Genomic DNA, 22,571 nt, shown 5'->3' on the forward strand with positions numbered 1-22,571 from the left:
GACACCTCGGGATTCTCCTCGAGTATTGGCATGGCATTTGGGACGCGTCTCCACGTGAGGCGGGAGACCCAGGGTCCCTTTCCACGTGCCACAGGGATCCTGGGACTCCTATCCATTTTCAAGAGGAGTCAGGCATCGTCTCCTTTGGAAGCATTGATCTCCGCGGACATCTCTAGTTTTCAAAGGATGTGAGGCCTCCGGTCGCGATGAGGCTGAGGACTAGATCTTTCTCTGTGGTCTCCACAGGGGATTCAGACATCCCTTCATCTTGGGAGATGCAAGACGAGCCTGCATTCAATTCACTGCAGGGATATCCGGCCTTACTTCGAGTCAGAGCATCTCGGTGTGCATTCCACTTGAGGCCACAAACTCAGGGTCCCTCTCACATACCTGTAGCTGAGAGAACCCTCCGCTTGAGGTGCTTGTGGGAAGTTGGTATTCCTCTTGACTCGAAGCCAGGGACTAAGCTCTCATCTCGAGTTTATCTGGGGTCCACGGAGCCCTTTCGTGTTGCTCCAGTGACCTCAGGATCCCTCTAGACTTGAGACAGTGATCTTGGGTTTTCTCTGGAGTGCCATCAAGGAAATCAAGGCTCCTTTCACGTTTGATGTGGAACACGGAATTGCTCTGCATTCAGTGCAGGGGAATCGGGCCTCATGTCGCGGCGAGGGGGAAGTCTCATGGTTTTTCTCGAGTTGCGGCCGGAACCTGGGGTATATTCTCGAGTTACGACGGGGAGGGCCCTTCCAGACACGTGTTAGTTCAGCGACGTCAGGACTCCTACCTAGGTGTGAGGCACACCTCAGGATTCTCCTCGAGTCTTGGCATGGCAATTGGGACGCGTCTCCACGTGAGGCGGGAAACCCAGGGTCCCTTCCAACGTGCCACAGGGATCCTGGGACTCCTATCCATTTTCAAGAGGAGTCATGCATCGTCTCCTTTGGAAGCATTGATCTCCGCGGACCTCTCGAGTTTTCAAAGGATGTGAGGCCTCCGGTCGCGATGAGGCGGAGGACTAGGTCTTTCTCTGTGGTCTCCACAGGGGATTCAGACATCCCTTCGTCTTGGGACATGCAAGACGAGCCTGCATTCAATTCACTGCAGGGATATGCGGCCTTACTTCTAGTCAGAGCATCTCGGTGTCCGTTCCACTTGAGGCCACAAAATCAGGGTCCCTCTCAAGTACCTGTAGCTGAGAGAAGCCTCCTCTTGAGGTGCTTGTGGAAAGTTGGTATTCCTTTTGAGTCGAAGCCAGGGACTAAGCTCTAATCTCGAGTTGATTTGGGGTCCACGGATCCCTTTCGTGTTGCTCCAGTGACCTCAGGATTCCTCTAGACTTGAGCCAGTGATCTTGGGTTTTCTCTGGAGTGCCATCAAGGAAATCAAGGCTCCTTTCACGTTGGATGTGGACCACGGAATTGCTCTGCACGCAGTTCCGGGAAATAGGCCTCATCTCTCGGCGAGGTGGAAGTCTCATGGTTTTTCTCGAGTTGCGGTCGGAACCTGGGGTATATTCTCGAGTTACGACGGGGAGGACCCTTCCGGAATCGTGTTTGTTCAGCGACGTCAGGATTCGTGCCTAGGTGCGAGGGACCCTTCAGTATTCTCCTCGATTCTTGGCATGGAAATTGGGACGTGTCTCCACGTGAGGCGGGAGACCCAGGGTCCCTTTCCACGTGCCAGAGGGATCCTGGGACTCCTATCCATTTACAAGTCATCGTCACCTTTGGAAGCATTGATCTCCGCGGACCTCTCGAATTTTCAAAGAATGTGAGGCCTCCGTTCGCATTGAGGCGGAGGGCTAGGTCTTTCTCTGTGGACTCCACAGGGTATTCAGACAACCCTTCGTCTTGCGAGATGCAAGACGAGCCTGCATTCAATTAACTGCAGGGATATCCGGCTTTATTTCGAGTCAGAGCATCTCGGTGTCCATTCCATTTGAGGCCACAAACTCAGGGGCCCTCTCACATACCTGTAGCTGAGAGAAGCCTCATCTTGAGGTGCTTGTGGAATGTTGGTATTCCTCTTGAGTCGAAGCCAGGGACTAAGTTCTCATCTCGTGTTGATTTGGGGTCCACTGAGCCCTTTCTTGTTGCTCCAGTGACCTCAGGATCCCTCTAGACTTGAGACAGTGATCTTGGGTTTTCTCTGGAGTGCCATCAAGGAAATCAAGGCTCCTTTCACGTTTGATGTGGAACACGGAATTGCTCTGCACGCAGTGCAGGGGAATCGGGCCTCCTCTCGCGGCGAGGGGGAATTCTCATGGTTTTTCTCGAGTTGCGGCCGGAACCTGGGGTATATTCTCGAGTTACGACGGGGAGGACCCTTCCAGACTCGTGTTTTTTCAGCGACGTCAAGATTCCTGCCTAGGTGTGAGGGACACTTGTGGATTCTCCACGAGTCTTGGCATGGCAATTGGGACGCGTCTCCACGTGAGGCGGGAGACCCAGGGTCCCTTTCCACATGCCACAGGGATCCTGGGACTCCTATCCATTTTCAAGTCATCGTCACCTTTGGAAGCATTGATCTCCGCGGACCTCTCGAATTTTCAAAGGACGTGAGGCCTCCGTTCGCGTTGAGGCGGAGGACTAGGTCTTTCTCTGTGGACTCCACAGGGTATTCAGACAACCGTTCGTCTTGTGAGATGCAAGACGAGCCTGCATTCAATTCACTGCAGGGATATCCGGCTTTACTTCGAGTCAGAGCATCTCGGTGTCCATTCCACTTGAGGCCACAAACTCAGGGTCCCTCTCAGTTACCTGTAGCTGAGAGAAGCCTTCTCATGAGGTGCTTGTGGAAAGTTGGTTTTCCTCTTGAGTCGAAGCCAGGGACTAAGCTCTCATCTCGAGGTGATTTGGGCTCCACTGAGCACTTTCTTCTTGCTCCAGTGACTACAGGATCCCTCTAGACTTGAGACAGTGATCTTGGGTTTTCTCTGGAGTGCCATCAAGGAAATCAAGGCTCCTATCACGTTTGATGTGGAACACGGAATTGCTCTGCACGCAGTGCAGGGGAATCGGGCCTCATCTCGCGGCGAGGGGGAAGTCTCATGGTTTTTCTCGAGTTGCGGCCGAAACCTGGGGTATATTCTCGAGTTACGACGGGGAGGGCCCTTCCATACACGTGTTTGTTCTGCGACGTCAGGACTCCTGGCTAGGTGCGAGGGACACCTCGCGATTCCCCTCGAGTCTTGGCATGGCAATTGGGAGGCGTCTCCACGTGAGGCGGGAGACCCAGGGTCCCTTTCCACGTGCCACAGGGATCCTGGGACTCCTATCCATTTTCAAGAGGAGTCAGGCATCGTCTCCTTTGGAAGCATTGATCTCCGCGGACCTCTCGAGTTTTCAAAGTATGTGAGGCCTCCGGTCGCATTGAGGCGGAGGACTAGGTCTTTCTCTGTCGTCTCCACAGGGGATTCAGACATCCCTTCGTCTTGGGAGATGCAAGACGAGCCTGCATTCAATTCACTGCAGGGATATCCGGCCTTACTTCGAGTCAGAGCATGTCGGTGTTCATTCAACTTGAGGCCACAAACTCAGGGTCGCTCTCACATACATGTAGCTGAGGGAAGCCTTCTCTTGATGTGCTTGTGGAAAGTTGGTATTCCTCTTGAGTCGAAGCCAGGGACTAAGCTCTCATCTCGAGTTGATTTGGGTTCCACGGAGCCCTTTCATGTTGCTCCAGTGACCTCAGGATCCCTCTAGACTTGAGCCAGTGATCTTGGGTTTTCTCTGGAGTGCCATCAAGGAAATCAAGGCTCCTTTCACGTTGGATATTGAACACAGAATTGCTTTGCATGCAGTGCAGGGGCATCGGGCCTCATCTCGCGGCGAGGGGGAAGTCTCATGGTTTTTCTCGAGTTGAGGCCGGAAACTGGGGTATATTCTCGAGTTATGACGGGGAGGTCCCTTCCAGACCCGTGTTTGTTCAGCGATGTCACGACTCCTGCCTAGGTGCGAGGGACACCTCGGGATTCTCCTCGAGTCTTGGCATGGCAATTTGGACGCGTCTCCACGTGAGGCGGGAAACCCAGGGTCCCTTTCCACGTGCCACAGGGATCCTGGGACTCCTATCCATTTTCAAGAGGATTCAGGCATCGGCTCCTTTGGAAGCATTGATCTCCGCGGACCTCTCGAATTTTCAAAGGATGTGAGGCATCTGGTCGCGATGAGGCGGAAAATTAGGTCTTTCTCTGTGGTCTCCACAGGGGATTCAGACATCCCTTAGTCTTTCGAGATGCAACACGAGCCTGCATTCAATTCTCTGCAGGGATATCCGGCTTTACTTCGAGTCAGAGCATCTCGGTGTCCATTCCACTTGAGGCCACAAACTCAGGGTCCCTCTCACATACCTGTAGCGGAGAGAAGCCTCCTCTTGAGGTGCTTGTGAAAAGTTGGTATTCCCCTTGAGTCGAAGCCAGGGACTAAGCTCTCATCTCGAGTTGATTCGGGGTCCACGGAGCCCTTTCTTGTTGCTACAGTGGCCTCAGGATCCCTCTAGACTTGAAACAGTGATTTTGGGTTTTCTCTGGAGTGTCATTAAGGAAATCAAGGCTCCTTTCACGTTTGATGTGGAACACGGAATTGCTCTACACGCAGTTCAGGGGAATCGGGCCTCATCTCGCGGGGAGGGGGAAGTCTCATGGTTTTTCTCGAGTTGCGGCCGGAACCTGGGGTATATTCTCGAGTTACGACAGGGAGGGCCCTTCCAGACACGTGTTTGTTCAGCGACGTCAGGACTCCTGCCTAGGTGCGAGGGACACCTCGGGATTCTCCTCGAGTCTTGGCATGGCAATTGGGACGCGTATCCACGTGAGGCGGGAGACCCAGGGTCCCTTTCCACGTGCCACAGGGATCCTGGGACTCCTATCCATTTTCAAGAGGAGTCAGGCATCGTCTCCTTTGGAAGCATTGATCTCCGCGGACCTCTCGAGTTTTCAAAGGATGTGAGGCCTCCGGTCGCGATGAGGCGGAGGACTAGGTCTTTCTCTGTGGTCTCCACAGTGGATTCAGACATCCCTTCGTCTTGGGAGATGCAAGACGAGCCTGCATTCAATTCACTGCAGGGATATCCGGCCTTACTTCGAGTCAGAGCATCTCGGTGTCCATTCCACTTAAGGCCACAAACTCAGGGTCCCTCTCACATACCTGTAGCTGAGAGAAGCCTCCTCTTGAGGTGCTTTTGGCAAGTTGGTATTCCTCTTGAGTCGAAGCTAGGGACTAAGCTCTCATCTCGAGTTGATTTCGGGTCCACGGAGCCCTTTCGTGTTGCTCCAGTGACCTCAGGATCCCTCTAGACTTGAGACAGTGATCTTGGGTTTTTTCTGGAGTGCCATCAAGGAAATCAAGGCTACTTTCACGTTTAATGTGGAACACGGAATTGCTCTGCATGCAGTGCAGGGGAATCGGGCCTCAACTCGCGGCGAGGGGGAAATCTCTTGGTTTTTCACGAGTTGCGGCCGGGTCCTGGGGTATATTCTCGAGTTACAACGGGGAGGGCCCTTCCAGACACGTGTTTGTTTAGCGACGTCAGGACTCCTGCCTAGGTGTGAGGGACACCTCGGGATTCTCCACGAGTCTTGGCATGGCAATTTGGACCCGTCTCCACGTGAGGCGGGAGACCCAGGATCCCTTTCCACGTGCCATAGGGATGCTGGGACACCTATCCATTTTCAAGAGGAGTCAGGCATCGTCTCCTTTGGAAGCATTGATCTCCGCGGACTTCTCGAGTTTTCAAAGGATGTGAGGCCTCCGCTCGCAATGAGGCGGAGAACCAAGTCTTTCTCTGTGGTCTCCACAGGGGATTCAGACATCCCTTCGTCTTGGGAGATGCAAGACGAGCTTGCATTCAATTCACTGCAGGGATATCCGGCCTTACTTCGAGTCAGAGCATCTCGGTGTCCATTCCACTTGAGGCCACAAACTCAGGGTACCTCTCACATACATGTAGCTGAGAGAAGCCTCCTCTTGAGGAGCTTGTGGAAAGTTGGTATTCCTCTTGAGACGAAGCCAGGGACTAAGCTCTCATCTCGAGTTGATTTGGGGTCCACGGAGCCCTTTCATGTTGCTCCAGTGACCTCAGGATCCCTCTAGACTTGAGACAGTGACTTTGGGTTTTCTCTGGAGTGGCATCAAGGATATCAAGGCTCCTTTCACGTTTGATGTGGAATACGGAATTTCTCTGCACGCAGTGCAGGGGAATCAGGCCTCATCTCGCGGCGAGGGGGAAGTCTCATGGTTTTTCTCGAGTTGCGGCCGGAACCTGGGGTATATTCTCGAGTTACGACGGGGAGGGCCCTTCCAGACACGTGTTTGTTCAGCGACGTCAAGACTCCTGCCTAGGTGCGAGGGACACCTTGGGATTCTCCTCAAGTCTTGGCATGGCAATTGGGATGCGGCTCCACGTGAGGCGGGAGACCCAGGGTCCCTTTCCACGTGCCACAGTGATCCTGGGACTCCTATCCATTTTCAAAGGCGACAGGCATCGTTTCCTTGTAAGCATTGATCTCCGCGGACCTCTCGAGTTTTCAAAGGATGTGAGGCCTCCGGGCGCGATGAGGCAGAGGACTAGGTCTTTCTCTGTGGTCTCCACAGGGGATTCAGACATCCCTTCGTCTTGGGAGATGCAAGACGAGCCTGCATTCAATTCTCTGCAGGGATATCTGGCCTTACTTTGAGTCAGAGCATCTCGGTGTCCATTCCACTTGAGGCGACAAACTCAGGGTCCCTCTCACATACCTGTAGCTGAGAGTAGCCTCCTCTTGAGGTGCTTGTGGAAAGTTGGTATTCCTCTCGATCTGAAGCCAGGGACTAAGCTCTCATCTCGAGTTCATTTGGTGTCCACGGAGCCCTTTCGTGTTGCTCCAGTGACCTCAGGATCCCTCTAGACTTGAGACAGTGATCTTGTGTTTTCTCTGGAGTGCCATCAAGGAAATCAAGGCTCCTTTCACGTTTGATGTGGAACACGGAATTGCTCTGAACGCAGTGCAGGGGAATCGGGCCTCATCCAGCGGCGAGGGGGAAGTCTCATGGTTTTTCTCGAGTTGCGGCCGGGACCTGGGGTATATTCTCGAGTTACGACGGGGAAGGACCTTCCAGACACGTGTTTGTTCAGCGACATCAGGACTCCTGCCTAGGTGCGAGGGACACCTCGGGATTCTGCTCGAGTCTTGTCATGGCAATTGGGACACGTCTCCACGGGAGGCGGGAGACCCAGGGTCCCTTTCCACGTGCCACAGGGATCCTGGGACTCCTATCCATTTTCAAGAGGCGTCAGGCATGGTCTCCTTCGGAAGTCTTGATCTCCGCCGTCCTCTCGAGTTTTCAAAGGATATGAGGCCTCCGGTTGCGTTGAGGCGGAGGACTAGGTCTTTCTCTGTGGTCTCCACAGGGGATTCAGACAACCCTTCGTCTTGCGAGATGCAAGACGAGCCTGCATTCAAATCACTGCAGTGATATCTGGCCTTACTTCGAGTCAGAGCATCTCGGTGTCCATTCCACTTGAGGCGACAAACTCAGGGTCCCTCTCACATACCATTAGCTGAGAGTAGCCTCCACTTGAGGGGCTTGTGTAAAGTTGGTATTCCTCTTGAGTCTAAGCCAGGGACTAATCTCTCATCTCGAGTTGATTTGGGGTCCACGGAGCCCTTTCCTGTTGCTACATTGACCTCAGGATCCCTCTAGACTTGAAACAGTGATCTTGGGTTTTCTCTGGAGTGCCATTAAGGAAATCAAGGCTCCTTTCACGTTTGATGTGGAACACGGAATTGGTCTGCACGCAGTGCAGGGGAATCGGGCCTCATCTCGCCGGGAGGGGGAAGTCTCATGGTATTTCTCGAGTTGAGGCCGGAACCTGGGGTATATTCTCGAGTTACGGCGGGGAGGGCCCTTCCAGACACGTGTTTGTTCAGCGACGTCAGGACTCCTGCCTAGGTGCGAGGAACACCTCGGGATTCTCCTCGAGTCTTGGCATGGCAATTGGGACGCGTCTCCAAGTGAGGCGGGAGACCCAGGGTCCCTTTCCACGTGCCACAGGGATCCTGGGACTCCTATCCATTTTCAAGAGGAGTCAGGCATCGTCTCCTTTGGAAGCATTGATCTCTGCAGACCTCTCGAGTTTTCAAAGGATGTGAGGCCTCCGGTCACGATGAGGCGGAGGACTAGGTCTTTCTCTGTTGTCTCCACAAGGGATTCAGACATCCCTTCGTCTTGGGAGATGCAAGACGAGCCTGCATTCAATTCACTGCAGGGATATCCGGCCTTACTTCGATTCAGAGCATCTCGGTGTCCATTGCACTTGAGGCCACAAACTCAGGGTCCCTCTCACATACCTGTAGCTGAGAGAAGCCTCCTCTTGAGGTGCTTGTGGAAAGTTGGTATTCCTCTTGAGTCAAAGCCAGGGACTAAGCTCTCATCTCGAGTTTATTTGGGGTCCATGGAGAACTTTCGTGTTGCTCCAGTGACCTCAGGATCCCTCTAGACTTGAAACAGTGATCTTGGGTTTTCTCTGGAGTGCCATCAAGGAAATCAAGTGTCCTTTCACTTTTGATGTGGAACTCGGAATTGCTCTGCACGCAGTGCAGGGGAATCGGGCCTCATCTCGCGGCGAGGGGGAAGTTTCATGGTTTTTCTCGAGTTGCGGCCAGAACCTGGGGTATATTCTGGAGTTACGACGGGGAGGGCCCTTCCAGACACGTGTCTGTTCAGCGACGTCAGGACTCCTGCCTAGGTGCGAGGGACACCTCGGGATTCTCCTCGAGTCTTGGCATGGCAATTGGGATGCGTCTCCACGTGAGGCGGGAGACCCAGGGTCCCTTTCGACGTGCCACAGGGATCCTGGGACTCCTATCCATTTTCAAGAAGAGTCAGGCATCGTCTCCTTTGGAAGCATTGATCTCTGCAGACCTCTCGAGTTTTCAAAGGATGTGATGCCTCCCGTCTCGATGAGGCGGAGGACTAGGTCTTTCTCTGTGGTCTCCACAGGGGATTCAGACATCCCTTCGTCTTGGGAGATGCAAGACGAGCCTGCATTCAATTCACTGCAGGGATATCCGGCCTTACTTCGAGTCAGAGCATCTCGGTGTCCATTCCACTTGAGGCCACAAACTCAGGGTCCCTCTCACATACCTGTGGCTGCGAGAAGCCTCCTCTTCAGGTGCTTGTGGAAAGTTGGTATTCCTCTTGAGTCGAAGCCAGGGACTAAGCTCTCATCTCGAGTTGATTTGGGGTCCACGGAGCCCTTTCGTGTTGCTCCAGTGACCTCAGGATCCCTCTAGACTTGAGACAGTGATCTTGGGTTTTCTCTGGAGTGCCATCAAGGAAATCAAGGCTCCTTTCACGTTTGATTTGGAAGAAGGAATTGCTCTGCACGCAGTGCAGGGGAATCGGGCCTCATCCAGCGGCGAGGGGGAAGTCTCTTGGTTTTTCTCGAGTTGCGGCCGGAACCTGGGGTATATTCTCGAGTTACGACGGGGAGGGCCCTTCCAGACACGTGTTTGTTCAGCGACGTCAGGACTCCTGCCTAGGTGCGAGGGACACCTCGGGATTCTCCTCGAGTCTTGGCATGGCAATTGGGAAGCGTCTCCATGGGAGGCGGGAGACCAAGGATCCCTTTCCACGTGCCACAGGGATCCTGGGACTCCTATCCATTTTCAAGAGGCGTCAGGCATGGTCTCCTTCGGAAGTATTGATCTCCGCGGTCCTCTCGAGTTTTCAAAGGATATGAGGCCTCCGGTTGCGTTGAGGCGGAGGACTAGGTCTTTCTCTGTGGTCTCCACAGTGGATTCAGACAACCCTTCTTCTTGGGAGATGCAAGACGAGCCTGCATTCAAATCACTGCAGGGATATCTGGCCTTACTTCGAGTCAGAGCATCTCGGTGTCCATTCCACTTGAGGCCACAAACTCAGGGTCCCTCTCACATACCATTAGCTGAGAGTAACCTCCACTTGAGGGGCTTGTGGAAAGTTGGTATTCCTCTTGAGTCGAAGCCAGGGACTAAGCTCTCATCTCGAGTTGATTTGGGCTCCACGGAGCCCTTTCGTGTTGCTACAGTGACCTCAGGATCCCTCTAGACTTGAAACAGTGATCTTGTGTTTTCTCTGGAGTGCCATTAAGGAAATCAAGGCTCCTTTCACGTTTGATGTGGAACACGGAATTGGTCTGCACGCTGTGCAGGGGAATCGGGCCTCATCTCGCGGGGAGGGGGAAGTCTCATGGTTTTTCTCGAGTTGCGCCCGGAACCTGGGGTATATACTCGAGTTACGACGGGGAGGGCCCTTCCAGACACGTGTTTGTTCAGCGACGTCAGGAATCCTGCCTAGGTGCGAGGGACACCTCGGGATTCTCCTCGAGTCTTGGCATGGCAATTGGGACGCGTCTCCACGTGAGGCGGGAGACCCAGTGTCCCTTTCCACGTGCCACAGTGATCCTGGGACTCCTATCCATTTTCAAGAGGAGTCAGGCATCGTCTCCTTTGGAAGCATTGATCTCTGCAGACCTCTCGAATTTTCAAAGGATGTGAGGCCTCCGGTCGCAATGAGGCGGAGGACTAGGTCTTTCTCTGTGGTCTCCACAGGGGATTCAGACATCCCTTCGTCTTGGGAGATGCAAGACGAGCCTGCATTCATACCATTCCAGGGATATCCGGCCTTACTTCGAGTCAGAGCATCTCGGTATCCATTCCACTTGAGGCCACAAACTCAGGGTCCCTCTCACATACCTGTAGCTGAGAGAAGCCTCCTCGTGAAGTGCTTGTGGAAAGTTGGTATTCCTCTTGAGTCGAAGCCAGGGACTAAGCTCTCATCTCGAGTTGATTTGGAGTCCACGGAGACCTTTCATGTTGCTCCAGTGACCTCAGGATCCCTCTAGACTTGAGACAGTGATCTTGGGTTTTCTCTGGAGTGCCATCAAGGAAATCAAGGCTCCTTTCAGGCTTGATGTGGAACACGGAATTTCTGCGCACACAGTGCAGGGGAATCGTGCCTCATCTTGCGGCGAAGGGGAAGTCTCATGGTTTTTCTCGAGTTGCGGCCGGAACCTGGGGTATATTCTCGAGTTACGACAGGGAGGGCCCTTCCAGACACGTGTTTGTTCAGTGACGTCAGGACTCCTGCCTAGGTGCGAGGGACACCTCGGGATTCTCCTCGAGTCTTGGCATGGCAATTGGGACGCGACTCCACGTGAGGTGGGAGACCCAGGGTCCCTTTCCACGTGCCACAGGGATCCTGGGACTCCTATCCATTTTCAATAGGAGTCAGGCATCGTCTCCTTTGGAAGCATTGATCTCCGCGGACCTCTCGAATTTTCAAAGGATGTGAGGACTCCAGTCGCGAAGAGGCGGAGAACTAGGTCTTTCTCTGTTGTCTCCACAGGGGATTCAGACATCCCTTCATCTTCGGAGATTTAAGACGAGCATGCATTCAATTCACTGCAGGGATATCCGGCCTTACTTCGAGTCAGAACATCTCGGTGTCCATTCCACGTGAGGCCACAAATTCAGGGTCCCTCTCACATACATATAGCTGAGAGAAGCCTCCTCTTGAGGTGCTTGTGGAAAGTTGGTATTCCTCTTGATTCTAAGCCAGGGACTAAGCTCTCATCTCGAGTTGATTTGGGGTCCACGGAGCCCTTTTATGTTGTTACAGTGACCTCAGGATCCCTCTACTCTTGAGACAGTGATCTTGGGTTTTCTCTGGAGTGCCATCAAGGAAATCAAGGCACCTTTCAGGCTTGATGTGGAACACGGAATTCCTCTGCACGCAGTGCAGGGAAATCGAGCCTCATCTCGCGGCGAGGGGGAAGTCTCATGGTTTTTCTCGAGGTGTGGGCGGAACCTGGGGTATATTCTCGAGTTACGATGCGGAGGGCCCTTCCAGGCACGTGTTTGTTCAGCGACGTCAGGACTCCTGCCTAGGTGCGAGGGACACCTCGGGATTCTCCTCGAGTCTTGGCATGGCAATTGGGACGCGTCTCCACGTGAGGCGGGGGACCCAGTGTTCCTTTCCACGTGCCACAGGGATCCTGGGACTCCTATCCATTTTCAAGAGGAGTCAGGCATCGTCTCCTTTGGAAGCATTGACCTACGCGGACCTCTTGAGTTTTCAAAGGATGTGAGGCCTCCGGTCGCGATGAAGAGGAGAACTAGGTCTTTCTCTGTGGTCTCTATAGGGGATTCAGACATCCCTTCGTATTGGGAGATGCAAAACGAGCCTGCATTCAATTCACTGTTGGGATATCCGGCCTTACTTCGAGTCAGAGCATCTCGCTGTCCATTCCACTTGAGGCCACAAATTCAGGGTCCCTCTCAGATACCTGTAGCTGAGAGAAGCCTCCTCCTGAGGTGCTTGTGGAAACTTGGTATTTCTCTTGAGTCGAAGCCAGGGACTAAGCTCTCATCTCGAGTTGATTTGGGGTCCACGGAGCCCTTTCGTGATGCTACAGTGTCCTCAGGATCCCTCTAGACTTGAGACAGTGATCTTGGGTTTTCTCTGGAGTGCCATCAAGGAAATCAAGGATCCTTTCACGTTTGATGTGGAACACGGAATTGCTCTGCACGCAGTGCAGCGGAATCGGGCCTCATCTCGCTGCGAGGGGGAAGTCTCATGGTTTTTCTCGAGTTGCTGACCGAACCTGGGGTATGTTCTCGAGTTACGACGGGGAGGGCCTTTCCAGACACGTGTTTGTTCAGCGACGTCAGGACTCCTGCCTAGGTGCAAGGGACACCTCGGGATTCTCCTCGAGTCTTGGCATGGCAATTGGGATGCATCTCCACGTGAGGCGGGAGACCCAGGGTCCCTTTCCACGTGCCACAGGGATCCTGGGACTCCTATCCATTTTCAAGAGGAGTCAGGCATCGTCTCCTTTGGAAGCATTGATCTCCGCGGACCTCTCGAGTTTTCAAAGGATGTGAGGCCTCTGGTCGCGATTAGGCGGAGAACTAGGTCTTTCTCGGTGGTCTCCACAGGGGATTCAGACATCCCTTCGTCTTGGGATATGCAAGACGAGCCTGCGTTCAATTCACTGCAGGGATATCCGGCCTTACTTCGAGTCAGAGCATCTCGGTGTCCATTTCACTTGAGGCTACAAACTCAGGGTCCCTCTCACATACCTGTAGCTGAGAGAAGCCTCCTCTTGAGGTGCTTGTGGAAAGTTGGTATTCCTCTTGAGTCGAAGCCAGGGACTAAGCTCTCATCTCGAGTTGATTTGGGGTCCACGGAGCCCTTTCGTGTTGCTCCAGTGACCTCAGGATCCCTCTAGACTTGAGACAGTGATCTTGGGTTTTCTCTGGAGTGCCATCAAGGAAATCAAGGCTCCTTTCACGTTTGATGTGGAACACGGAATTGCTCTGCACGCAGTGCAGGGGATTCGGGCCTCATCTTGCTGCGAGGCGGAAGTCCCGTGGTTTTTCTCGAGTTGCGGCCGGAACCCGGGGTATATTCTCGAGTTACGACGGGGAGGGACCTTCCAGATCGTGTTTGTTCAGCGACGTCAGGACTCCTGCCTAGGTGCGAGGGACACCTCGGGATTCTCCTCGAGTCTTGGCATGGCAATTGGGACGTGTCTCCACGTGAGGCGGTAGACCCAGGTTCCCTTTCCACGTGCCACAGGGATCCTGGGACTCCTATCCATTTTCAAGAGGAGTCAGGCATCGTCTCCTTTGGAAGCATTGATCTCCGCGGACCCCTTGAGTTTTCACAGGATGTGAGGCCTCCTGTCTCGTTGAGGCGGAGGACTAGGTCTTTCTCTGCGGTCTCCACAGGGGATTCAGACATCCCTTCGTCTTGGGAGATGCAAGACGAGCCTGCATTCAATTCACTGCAGGGATATCCGGCCTTACTTCGAGTCAGAGCATCTCGGTGTCCATTCAACTTGAGGCCGCAAACTCAGGGTCCCTCTCACATACCTGTAACTGAGAGAAGCCTCCTCCTGAGGTGCTTGTGGAAATTTGGTATTCCTCTTGAGTCGAAGCCAGGGACTAAGCTCTCATCTCGAGTTGATTTGGGGTCCACGGAGCACTTTCATGTTGCTCCAGTGACCTCAGGATCCCTCTAGACTTGAGACAGTGATCTTGGGTTTTCTCTGGAGTGCCATCAAGGAAAACAAAGCTCCTTTAACGTTTGATGTGGAACACGGAATTGCTCTGCACGCAGTGCAGGGGAATCGGGCCTCATCCAGCGGCGAGGGGGAAGTCTCATGGTTTTTCTAGAGTTGCGGCCGGAACCTGGGGTATATTCTCGAGTTAAGACGGGGAGGGCCCTTCCAGACACGTGTTCGTTCAGCGAAGTCAGGACTCCTGCCTAGGTGCGAGGGACACCTCGGGATTCTCCTCGAGTCTTGCCATGGCAATTGGGATATGTCTCCAGTTGAGGCGGGAGACTCAGGGTCCCTTTCCACGTGCCACAGTGATCCTGGGACTCCTATCCATTTTCAAGAGGCGTCAGGCATCGTCTCCTTCGGAAGTATTGATCTCCGCAGACCTCTCGAGTTTTCAAAGGATGTGATGCCTCCCGTCTGGTTGAGGTGGAGGACTACGTCTTTCTCTGTTGTCTCCACAGGGGATTCAGACAACCCTTCGTCTTGGGAGATGCAAGACGAGCCTGCATTCAAATCACTGCAGAGATATCTGGCCTTACTTCGAGTCAGAGCATCTCGGTGTCCATTCCACTTGAGGCGACAAACTCAGGGTTCCTCTCACATACCTGTAGCTGAGAGTAGCCTCCTCTTGAGGTGCTTGTGGAATGTTGGTATTCCTCGTGAGTCGAAGCCAGGGACTAAGCTCTCATCTCGAGTTGATTTGGGGTCCACGGAGCCCTTTCGTGTTGCTACAGTGACCTCAGGATCCCTCTAGACTTGAAACAGTGATCTTGGGTTTTCTCTGGAGTGCCGTTAAGGAAATCAAGGCTCCTTTCACGTTTGATGTGGAACACGGAATTGGTCTGCACGCAGTGCAGGGGAATCGGGCCTCATCTCTCGGGGATGGGGAAGTCTCATGGTTTTTCTAGAGTTGCGGCCGGAACCTGGGGTATATTCTCGAGTTAAGACGGGGAGGGCCCTTCCAGACACAGGTTTTTTCAGCGACGTGAGGACACCTGCCTAGGTGCGAGGGACACTTCGGGATTCTCCTCGAGTCTTGGCATGGCATTTGGGAGGCGTCTCCACGTGAGGCGGGAGACCCAGGGTCCCTTTCCACGTGCCACAGGGATCCTGGGACTCCTATCCATTTTCAAGAGGAGTCAGGCATCGTCTCCTTTGGAAGCATTGATCTCCACGGACCTCTCGAGTTTTCAAAGGATGTGAGGCCTCCGGTCGCGATGAGGCGGAGAACTCGGTCTTTCTCTGTGGTCTCCACAGGGGATTCAGACATCCCTTCGTCTTGGGAGATGCAAGACGAGCCTGCATTCAATTCACTGCAGGGATATCCGGCCTTACTTCGAGTCAGAGCATCTCCGTGTCCATTCCACTTGAGGCCACAAACTCAGGGTCCCTCTCACATACCTGTGGCTGCGAGAAGCCTCCTCTTCAGGTGCTTGTGGAAAGTTGGTATTCCTCTTGAGTCGAAGCCAGGGACTAAGCTCTCATCTCGAGTTGATTTGGGGTCCACGGAGCCCTTTCGTGTTGCTCCAGTGACCTCAGGATCCCTCTAGACTTGAGACAGTGATCTTGGGTTTTCTCTGGAGTGCCATCAAGGAAATCAAGGCTCCTTTCACGTTTGATTTGGAAGAAGGAATTGCTCTGCACGCAGTGCAGGGGAATCGGGCCTCATCCAGCGGCGAGGGGGAAGTCTCTTGGTTTTTCTCGAGTTGCGGCCGGAACCTGGGGTATATTCTCGAGTTACGACGGGGAGGGCCCTTCCAGACACGTGTTTGTTCAGCGACGTCAGGACTCCTGCCTAGGTGCGAGGGACACCTCGGGATTCTCCTCGAGTCTTGGCATGGCAATTGGGAAGCGTCTCCATGGGAGGCGGGAGACCAAGGATCCCTTTCCACGTGCCACAGGGATCCTGGGACTCCTATCCATTTTCAAGAGGCGTCAGGCATGGTCTCCTTCGGAAGTATTGATCTCCGCGGTCCTCTCGAGTTTTCAAAGGATATGAGGCCTCCGGTTGCGTTGAGGCGGAGGACTAGGTCTTTCTCTGTGGTCTCCACAGTGGATTCAGACAACCCTTCTTCTTGGGAGATGCAAGACGAGCCTGCATTCAAATCACTGCAGGGATATTTGGCCTTACTTCGAGTCAGAGCATCTCGGTGTCCATTCCACTTGAGGCCACAAACTCAGGGTCCCTCTCACATACCATTAGCTGAGAGTAACCTCCACTTGAGGGGCTTGTGGAAAGTTGGTATTCCTCTTGAGTCGAAGCCAGGGACTAAGCTCTCATCTCGAGTTGATTTGGGGTCCACGGAGCCCTTTCGTGTTGCTACAGTGACCTCAGGATCCCTCTAGACTTGAAACAGTGATCTTGTGTTTTCTCTGGAGTGCCATTAAGGAAATCAAGGCTCCTTTCACGTTTGATGTGGAACACGGAATTGGTCTGCACGCTGTGCAGGGGAATCGGGCCTCATCTCGCGGGGAGGGGGAAGTCTCATGGTTTTTCTCGAGTTGCGCCCGGAACCTGGGGTATATACTCGAGTTACGACGGGGAGGGCCCTTCCAGACACGTGTTTGTTCAGCGACGTCAGGAATCCTGCCTAGGTGCGAGGGACACCTCGGGATTCTCCTCGAGTCTTGGCATGGCAATTGGGACGCGTCTCCACGTGAGGCGGGAGACCCAGTGTCCCTTTCCACGTGCCACAGTGATCCTGGGACTCCTATCCATTTTCAAGAGGAGTCAGGCATCGTCTCCTTTGGAAGCATTGATCTCTGCAGACCTCTCGAATTTTCAAAGGATGTGAGGCCTCCGGTCGCAATGAGGCGGAGGACTAGGTCTTTCTCTGTGGTCTCCACAGGGGATTCAGACATCCCTTCGTCTTGGGAGATGCAAGACGAGCCTGCATTCATACCATTCCAGGGATATCCGGCCTTACTTCGAGTCAGAGCATCTCGGTATCCATTCCACTTGAGGCCACAAACTCAGGGTCCCTCTCACATACCTGTAGCTGAGAGAAGCCTCCTCGTGAAGTGCTTGTGGAAAGTTGGTATTCCTCTTGAGTCGAAGCCAGGGACTAAGCTCTCATCTCGAGTTGATTTGGAGTCCACGGAGACCTTTCATGTTGCTCCAGTGACCTCAGGATCCCTCTAGACTTGAGACAGTGATCTTGGGTTTTCTCTGGAGTGCCATCAAGGAAATCAAGGCTCCTTTCAGGCTTGATGTGGAACACGGAATTTCTGCGCACACAGTGCAGGGGAATCGTGCCTCATCTTGCGGCGAAGGGGAAGTCTCATGGTTTTTCTCGAGTTGCGGCCGGAACCTGGGGTATATTCTCGAGTTACGACAGGGAGGGCCCTTCCAGACACGTGTTTGTTCAGTGACGTCAGGACTCCTGCCTAGGTGCGAGGGACACCTCGGGATTCTCCTCGAGTCTTGGCATGGCAATTGGGACGCGACTCCACGTGAGGTGGGAGACCCAGGGTCCCTTTCCACGTGCCACAGGGATCCTGGGACTCCTATCCATTTTCAATAGGAGTCAGGCATCGTCTCCTTTGGAAGCATTGATCTCCGCGGACCTCTCGAATTTTCAAAGGATGTGAGGACTCCAGTCGCGAAGAGGCGGAGAACTAGGTCTTTCTCTGTTGTCTCCACAGGGGATTCAGACATCCCTTCATCTTCGGAGATTTAAGACGAGCATGCATTCAATTCACTGCAGGGATATCCGGCCTTACTTCGAGTCAGAACATCTCGGTGTCCATTCCACGTGAGGCCACAAATTCAGGGTCCCTCTCACATACATATAGCTGAGAGAAGCCTCCTCTTGAGGTGCTTGTGGAAAGTTGGTATTCCTCTTGATTCTAAGCCAGGGACTAAGCTCTCATCTCGAGTTGATTTGGGGTCCACGGAGCCCTTTTATGTTGTTACAGTGACCTCAGGATCCCTCTACTCTTGAGACAGTGATCTTGGGTTTTCTCTGGAGTGCCATCAAGGAAATCAAGGCACCTTTCAGGCTTGATGTGGAACACGGAATTCCTCTGCACGCAGTGCAGGGAAATCGAGCCTCATCTCGCGGCGAGGGGGAAGTCTCATGGTTTTTCTCGAGGTGTGGGCGGAACCTGGGGTATATTCTCGAGTTACGATGCGGAGGGCCCTTCCAGGCACGTGTTTGTTCAGCGACGTCAGGACTCCTGCCTAGGTGCGAGGGACACCTCGGGATTCTCCTCGAGTCTTGGCATGGCAATTGGGACGCGTCTCCACGTGAGGCGGGGGACCCAGTGTTCCTTTCCACGTGCCACAGGGATCCTGGGACTCCTATCCATTTTCAAGAGGAGTCAGGCATCGTCTCCTTTGGAAGCATTGACCTACGTGGACCTCTTGAGTTTTCAAAGGATGTGAGGCCTCCGGTCGCGATGAAGAGGAGAACTAGGTCTTTCTCTGTGGTCTCTATAGGGGATTCAGACATCCCTTCGTATTGGGAGATGCAAAACGAGCCTGCATTCAATTCACTGTTGGGATATCCGGCCTTACTTCGAGTCAGAGCATCTCGCTGTCCATTCCACTTGAGGCCACAAATTCAGGGTCCCTCTCAGATACCTGTAGCTGAGAGAAGCCTCCTCCTGAGGTGCTTGTGGAAACTTGGTATTTCTCTTGAGTCGAAGCCAGGGACTAAGCTCTCATCTCGAGTTGATTTGGGGTCCACGGAGCCCTTTCGTGATGCTACAGTGTCCTCAGGATCCCTCTAGACTTGAGACAGTGATCTTGGGTTTTCTCTGGAGTGCCATCAAGGAAATCAAGGATCCTTTCACGTTTGATGTGGAACACGGAATTGCTCTGCACGCAGTGCAGCGGAATCGGGCCTCATCTCGCTGCGAGGGGGAAGTCTCATGGTTTTTCTCGAGTTGCTGACCGAACCTGGGGTATGTTCTCGAGTTACGACGGGGAGGGCCCTTCCAGACACGTGTTTGTTCAGCGACGTCAGGACTCCTGCCTAGGTGCAAGGGACACCTCGGGATTCTCCTCGAGTCTTGGCATGGCAATTGGGATGCATCTCCACGTGAGGCGGGAGACCCAGGGTCCCTTTCCACGTGCCACAGGGATCCTGGGACTCCTATCCATTTTCAAGAGGAGTCAGGCATCGTCTCCTTTGGAAGCATTGATCTCCGCGGACCTCTCGAGTTTTCAAAGGATGTGAGGCCTCTGGTCGCGATTAGGCGGAGAACTAGGTCTTTCTCGGTGGTCTCCACAGGGGATTCAGACATCCCTTCGTCTTGGGATATGCAAGACGAGCCTGCGTTCAATTCACTGCAGGGATATCCGGCCTTACTTCGAGTCAGAGCATCTCGGTGTCCATTTCACTTGAGGCTACAAACTAAGGGTCCCTCTCACATACCTGTAGCTGAGAGAAGCCTCCTCTTGAGGTGCTTGTGGAAAGTTGGTATTCCTCTTGAGTCGAAGCCAGGGACTAAGCTCTCATCTCGAGTTGATTTGGGGTCCACGGAGCCCTTTCGTGTTGCTCCAGTGACCTCAGGATCCCTCTAGACTTGAGACAGTGATCTTGGGTTTTCTCTGGAGTGCCATCAAGGAAATCAAGGCTCCTTTCACGTTTGATGTGGAACACGGAATTGCTCTGCACGCAGTGCAGGGGATTCGGGCCTCATCTTGCTGCGAGGCGGAAGTCCCGTGGTTTTTCTCGAGTTGCGGCCGGAACCCGGGGTATATTCTCGAGTTACGACGGGGAGGGACCTTCCAGATCGTGTTTGTTCAGCGACGTCAGGACTCCTGCCTAGGTGCGAGGGACACCTCGGGATTCTCCTCGAGTCTTGGCATGGCAATTGGGACGTGTCTCCACGTGAGGCGGTAGACCCAGGTTCCCTTTCCACGTGCCACAGGGATCCTGGGACTCCTATCCATTTTCAAGAGGAGTCAGGCATCGTCTCCTTTGGAAGCATTGATCTCCGCGGACCCCTTGAGTTTTCACAGGATGTGAGGCCTCCTGTCTCGTTGAGGCGGAGGACTAGGTCTTTCTCTGCGGTCTCCACAGGGGATTCAGACATCCCTTCGTCTTGGGAGATGCAAGACGAGCCTGCATTCAATTCACTGCAGGGATATCCGGCCTTACTTCGAGTCAGAGCATCTCGGTGTCCATTCAACTTGAGGCCGCAAACTCAGGGTCCCTCTCACATACCTGTAACTGAGAGAAGCCTCCTCCTGAGGTGCTTGTGGAAATTTGGTATTCCTCTTGAGTCGAAGCCAGGGACTAAGCTCTCATCTCGAGTTGATTTGGGGTCCACGGAGCACTTTCATGTTGCTCCAGTGACCTCAGGATCCCTCTAGACTTGAGACAGTGATCTTGGGTTTTCTCTGGAGTGCCATCAAGGAAAACAAAGCTCCTTTAACGTTTGATGTGGAACACGGAATTGCTCTGCACGCAGTGCAGGGGAATCGGGCCTCATCCAGCGGCGAGGGGGAAGTCTCATGGTTTTTCTAGAGTTGCGGCCGGAACCTGGGGTATATTCTCGAGTTAAGACGGGGAGGGCCCTTCCAGACACGTGTTCGTTCAGCGAAGTCAGGACTCCTGCCTAGGTGCGAGGGACACCTCGGGATTCTCCTCGAGTCTTGCCATGGCAATTGGGATATGTCTCCAGTTGAGGCGGGAGACTCAGGGTCCCTTTCCACGTGCCACAGTGATCCTGGGACTCCTATCCATTTTCAAGAGGCGTCAGGCATCGTCTCCTTCGGAAGTATTGATCTCCGCAGACCTCTCGAGTTTTCAAAGGATGTGATGCCTCCCGTCTGGTTGAGGTGGAGGACTACGTCTTTCTCTGTTGTCTCCACAGGGGATTCAGACAACCCTTCGTCTTGGGAGATGCAAGACGAGCCTGCATTCAAATCACTGCAGAGATATCTGGCCTTACTTCGAGTCAGAGCATCTCGGTGTCCATTCCACTTGAGGCGACAAACTCAGGGTTCCTCTCACATACCTGTAGCTGAGAGTAGCCTCCTCTTGAGGTGCTTGTGGAATGTTGGTATTCCTCGTGAGTCGAAGCCAGGGACTAAGCTCTCATCTCGAGTTGATTTGGGGTCCACGGAGCCCTTTCGTGTTGCTACAGTGACCTCAGGATCCCTCTAGACTTGAAACAGTGATCTTGGGTTTTCTCTGGAGTGCCGTTAAGGAAATCAAGGCTCCTTTCACGTTTGATGTGGAACACGGAATTGGTCTGCACGCAGTGCAGGGGAATCGGGCCTCATCTCTCGGGGATGGGGAAGTCTCATGGTTTTTCTAGAGTTGCGGCCGGAACCTGGGGTATATTCTCGAGTTAAGACGGGGAGGGCCCTTCCAGACACAGGTTTTTTCAGCGACGTGAGGACACCTGCCTAGGTGCGAGGGACACTTCGGGATTCTCCTCGAGTCTTGGCATGGCATTTGGGAGGCGTCTCCACGTGAGGCGGGAGACCCAGGGTCCCTTTCCACGTGCCACAGGGATCCTGGGACTCCTATCCATTTTCAAGAGGAGTCAGGCATCGTCTCCTTTGGAAGCATTGATCTCCACGGACCTCTCGAGTTTTCAAAGGATGTGAGGCCTCCGGTCGCGATGAGGCGGAGAACTCGGTCTTTCTCTGTGGTCTCCACAGGGGATTCAGACATCCCTTCGTCTTGGGAGATGCAAGACGAGCCTGCATTCAATTCACTGCAGGGATATCCGGCCTTACTTCGAGTCAGAGCATCTCCGTGTCCATTCCACTTGAGGCCACAAACTCACGGTACCTCTCACATACATGTAGCTGAGAGAAGCCTCCTCTTGAGGAGCTTGTGGAAAGTTGGTATTCCTCTTGAGACGAAGCCAGGGACTAAGCTCTCATCTCGAGTTGATTTGGGGTCCACGGAGCCCTTTCGTGTTGCTCCAGTGACCTCAGGATCCCTCTAGACTTGAGACAGTGACTTTGGGTTTTCTCTGGAGTGGCATCAAGGAAATCAAGGCTCCTTTCACGTTTGATGTGGAATACGAAATTTCTCTGCACGCAGTGCAGGGGAATCAGGCCTCATCTCGCGGCGAGGGCGAAGTCTCATGGTTTTTCTCGATTTGCGGCCGGAACCTGGGGTGTATTCTCGAGTTACGACGGGGAGGGCCCTTCCAGACACGTGTTTGTTCAGCGACGTCAGGACTCCTGCCTAGGTGCGAGGGGCACCTCGGGATTCTCCTCGAGTCTTGGCATGGCAATTGGGACGCGTCTCCACGTGAGGCGGGAGACCCAGGGTCCCTTTCCACGAGCCACATTGATCCTGGGATTCCTATCCATTTTCCAGAGGAGTCAGGCATCGTATCCTTTGGAAGCATTGATCTCTGCAGACCTCTCGAGTTCTCAAAGGATGTGAGGCCTCCGGTCGCGATGAGGAGGAGGACTAGGTCTTTCTCTGTGTTCTGCACAGGGGATTCAGACATCCCTTCGTCTTGGGAGATGCAAGATGAGCCTGCATTCAATTCACTGC

This window comes from Dama dama, chromosome 17 (genome assembly GCF_033118175.1).
Source record: "Dama dama isolate Ldn47 chromosome 17, ASM3311817v1, whole genome shotgun sequence".
Lineage (NCBI taxonomy): Eukaryota > Metazoa > Chordata > Mammalia > Artiodactyla > Cervidae > Dama > Dama dama.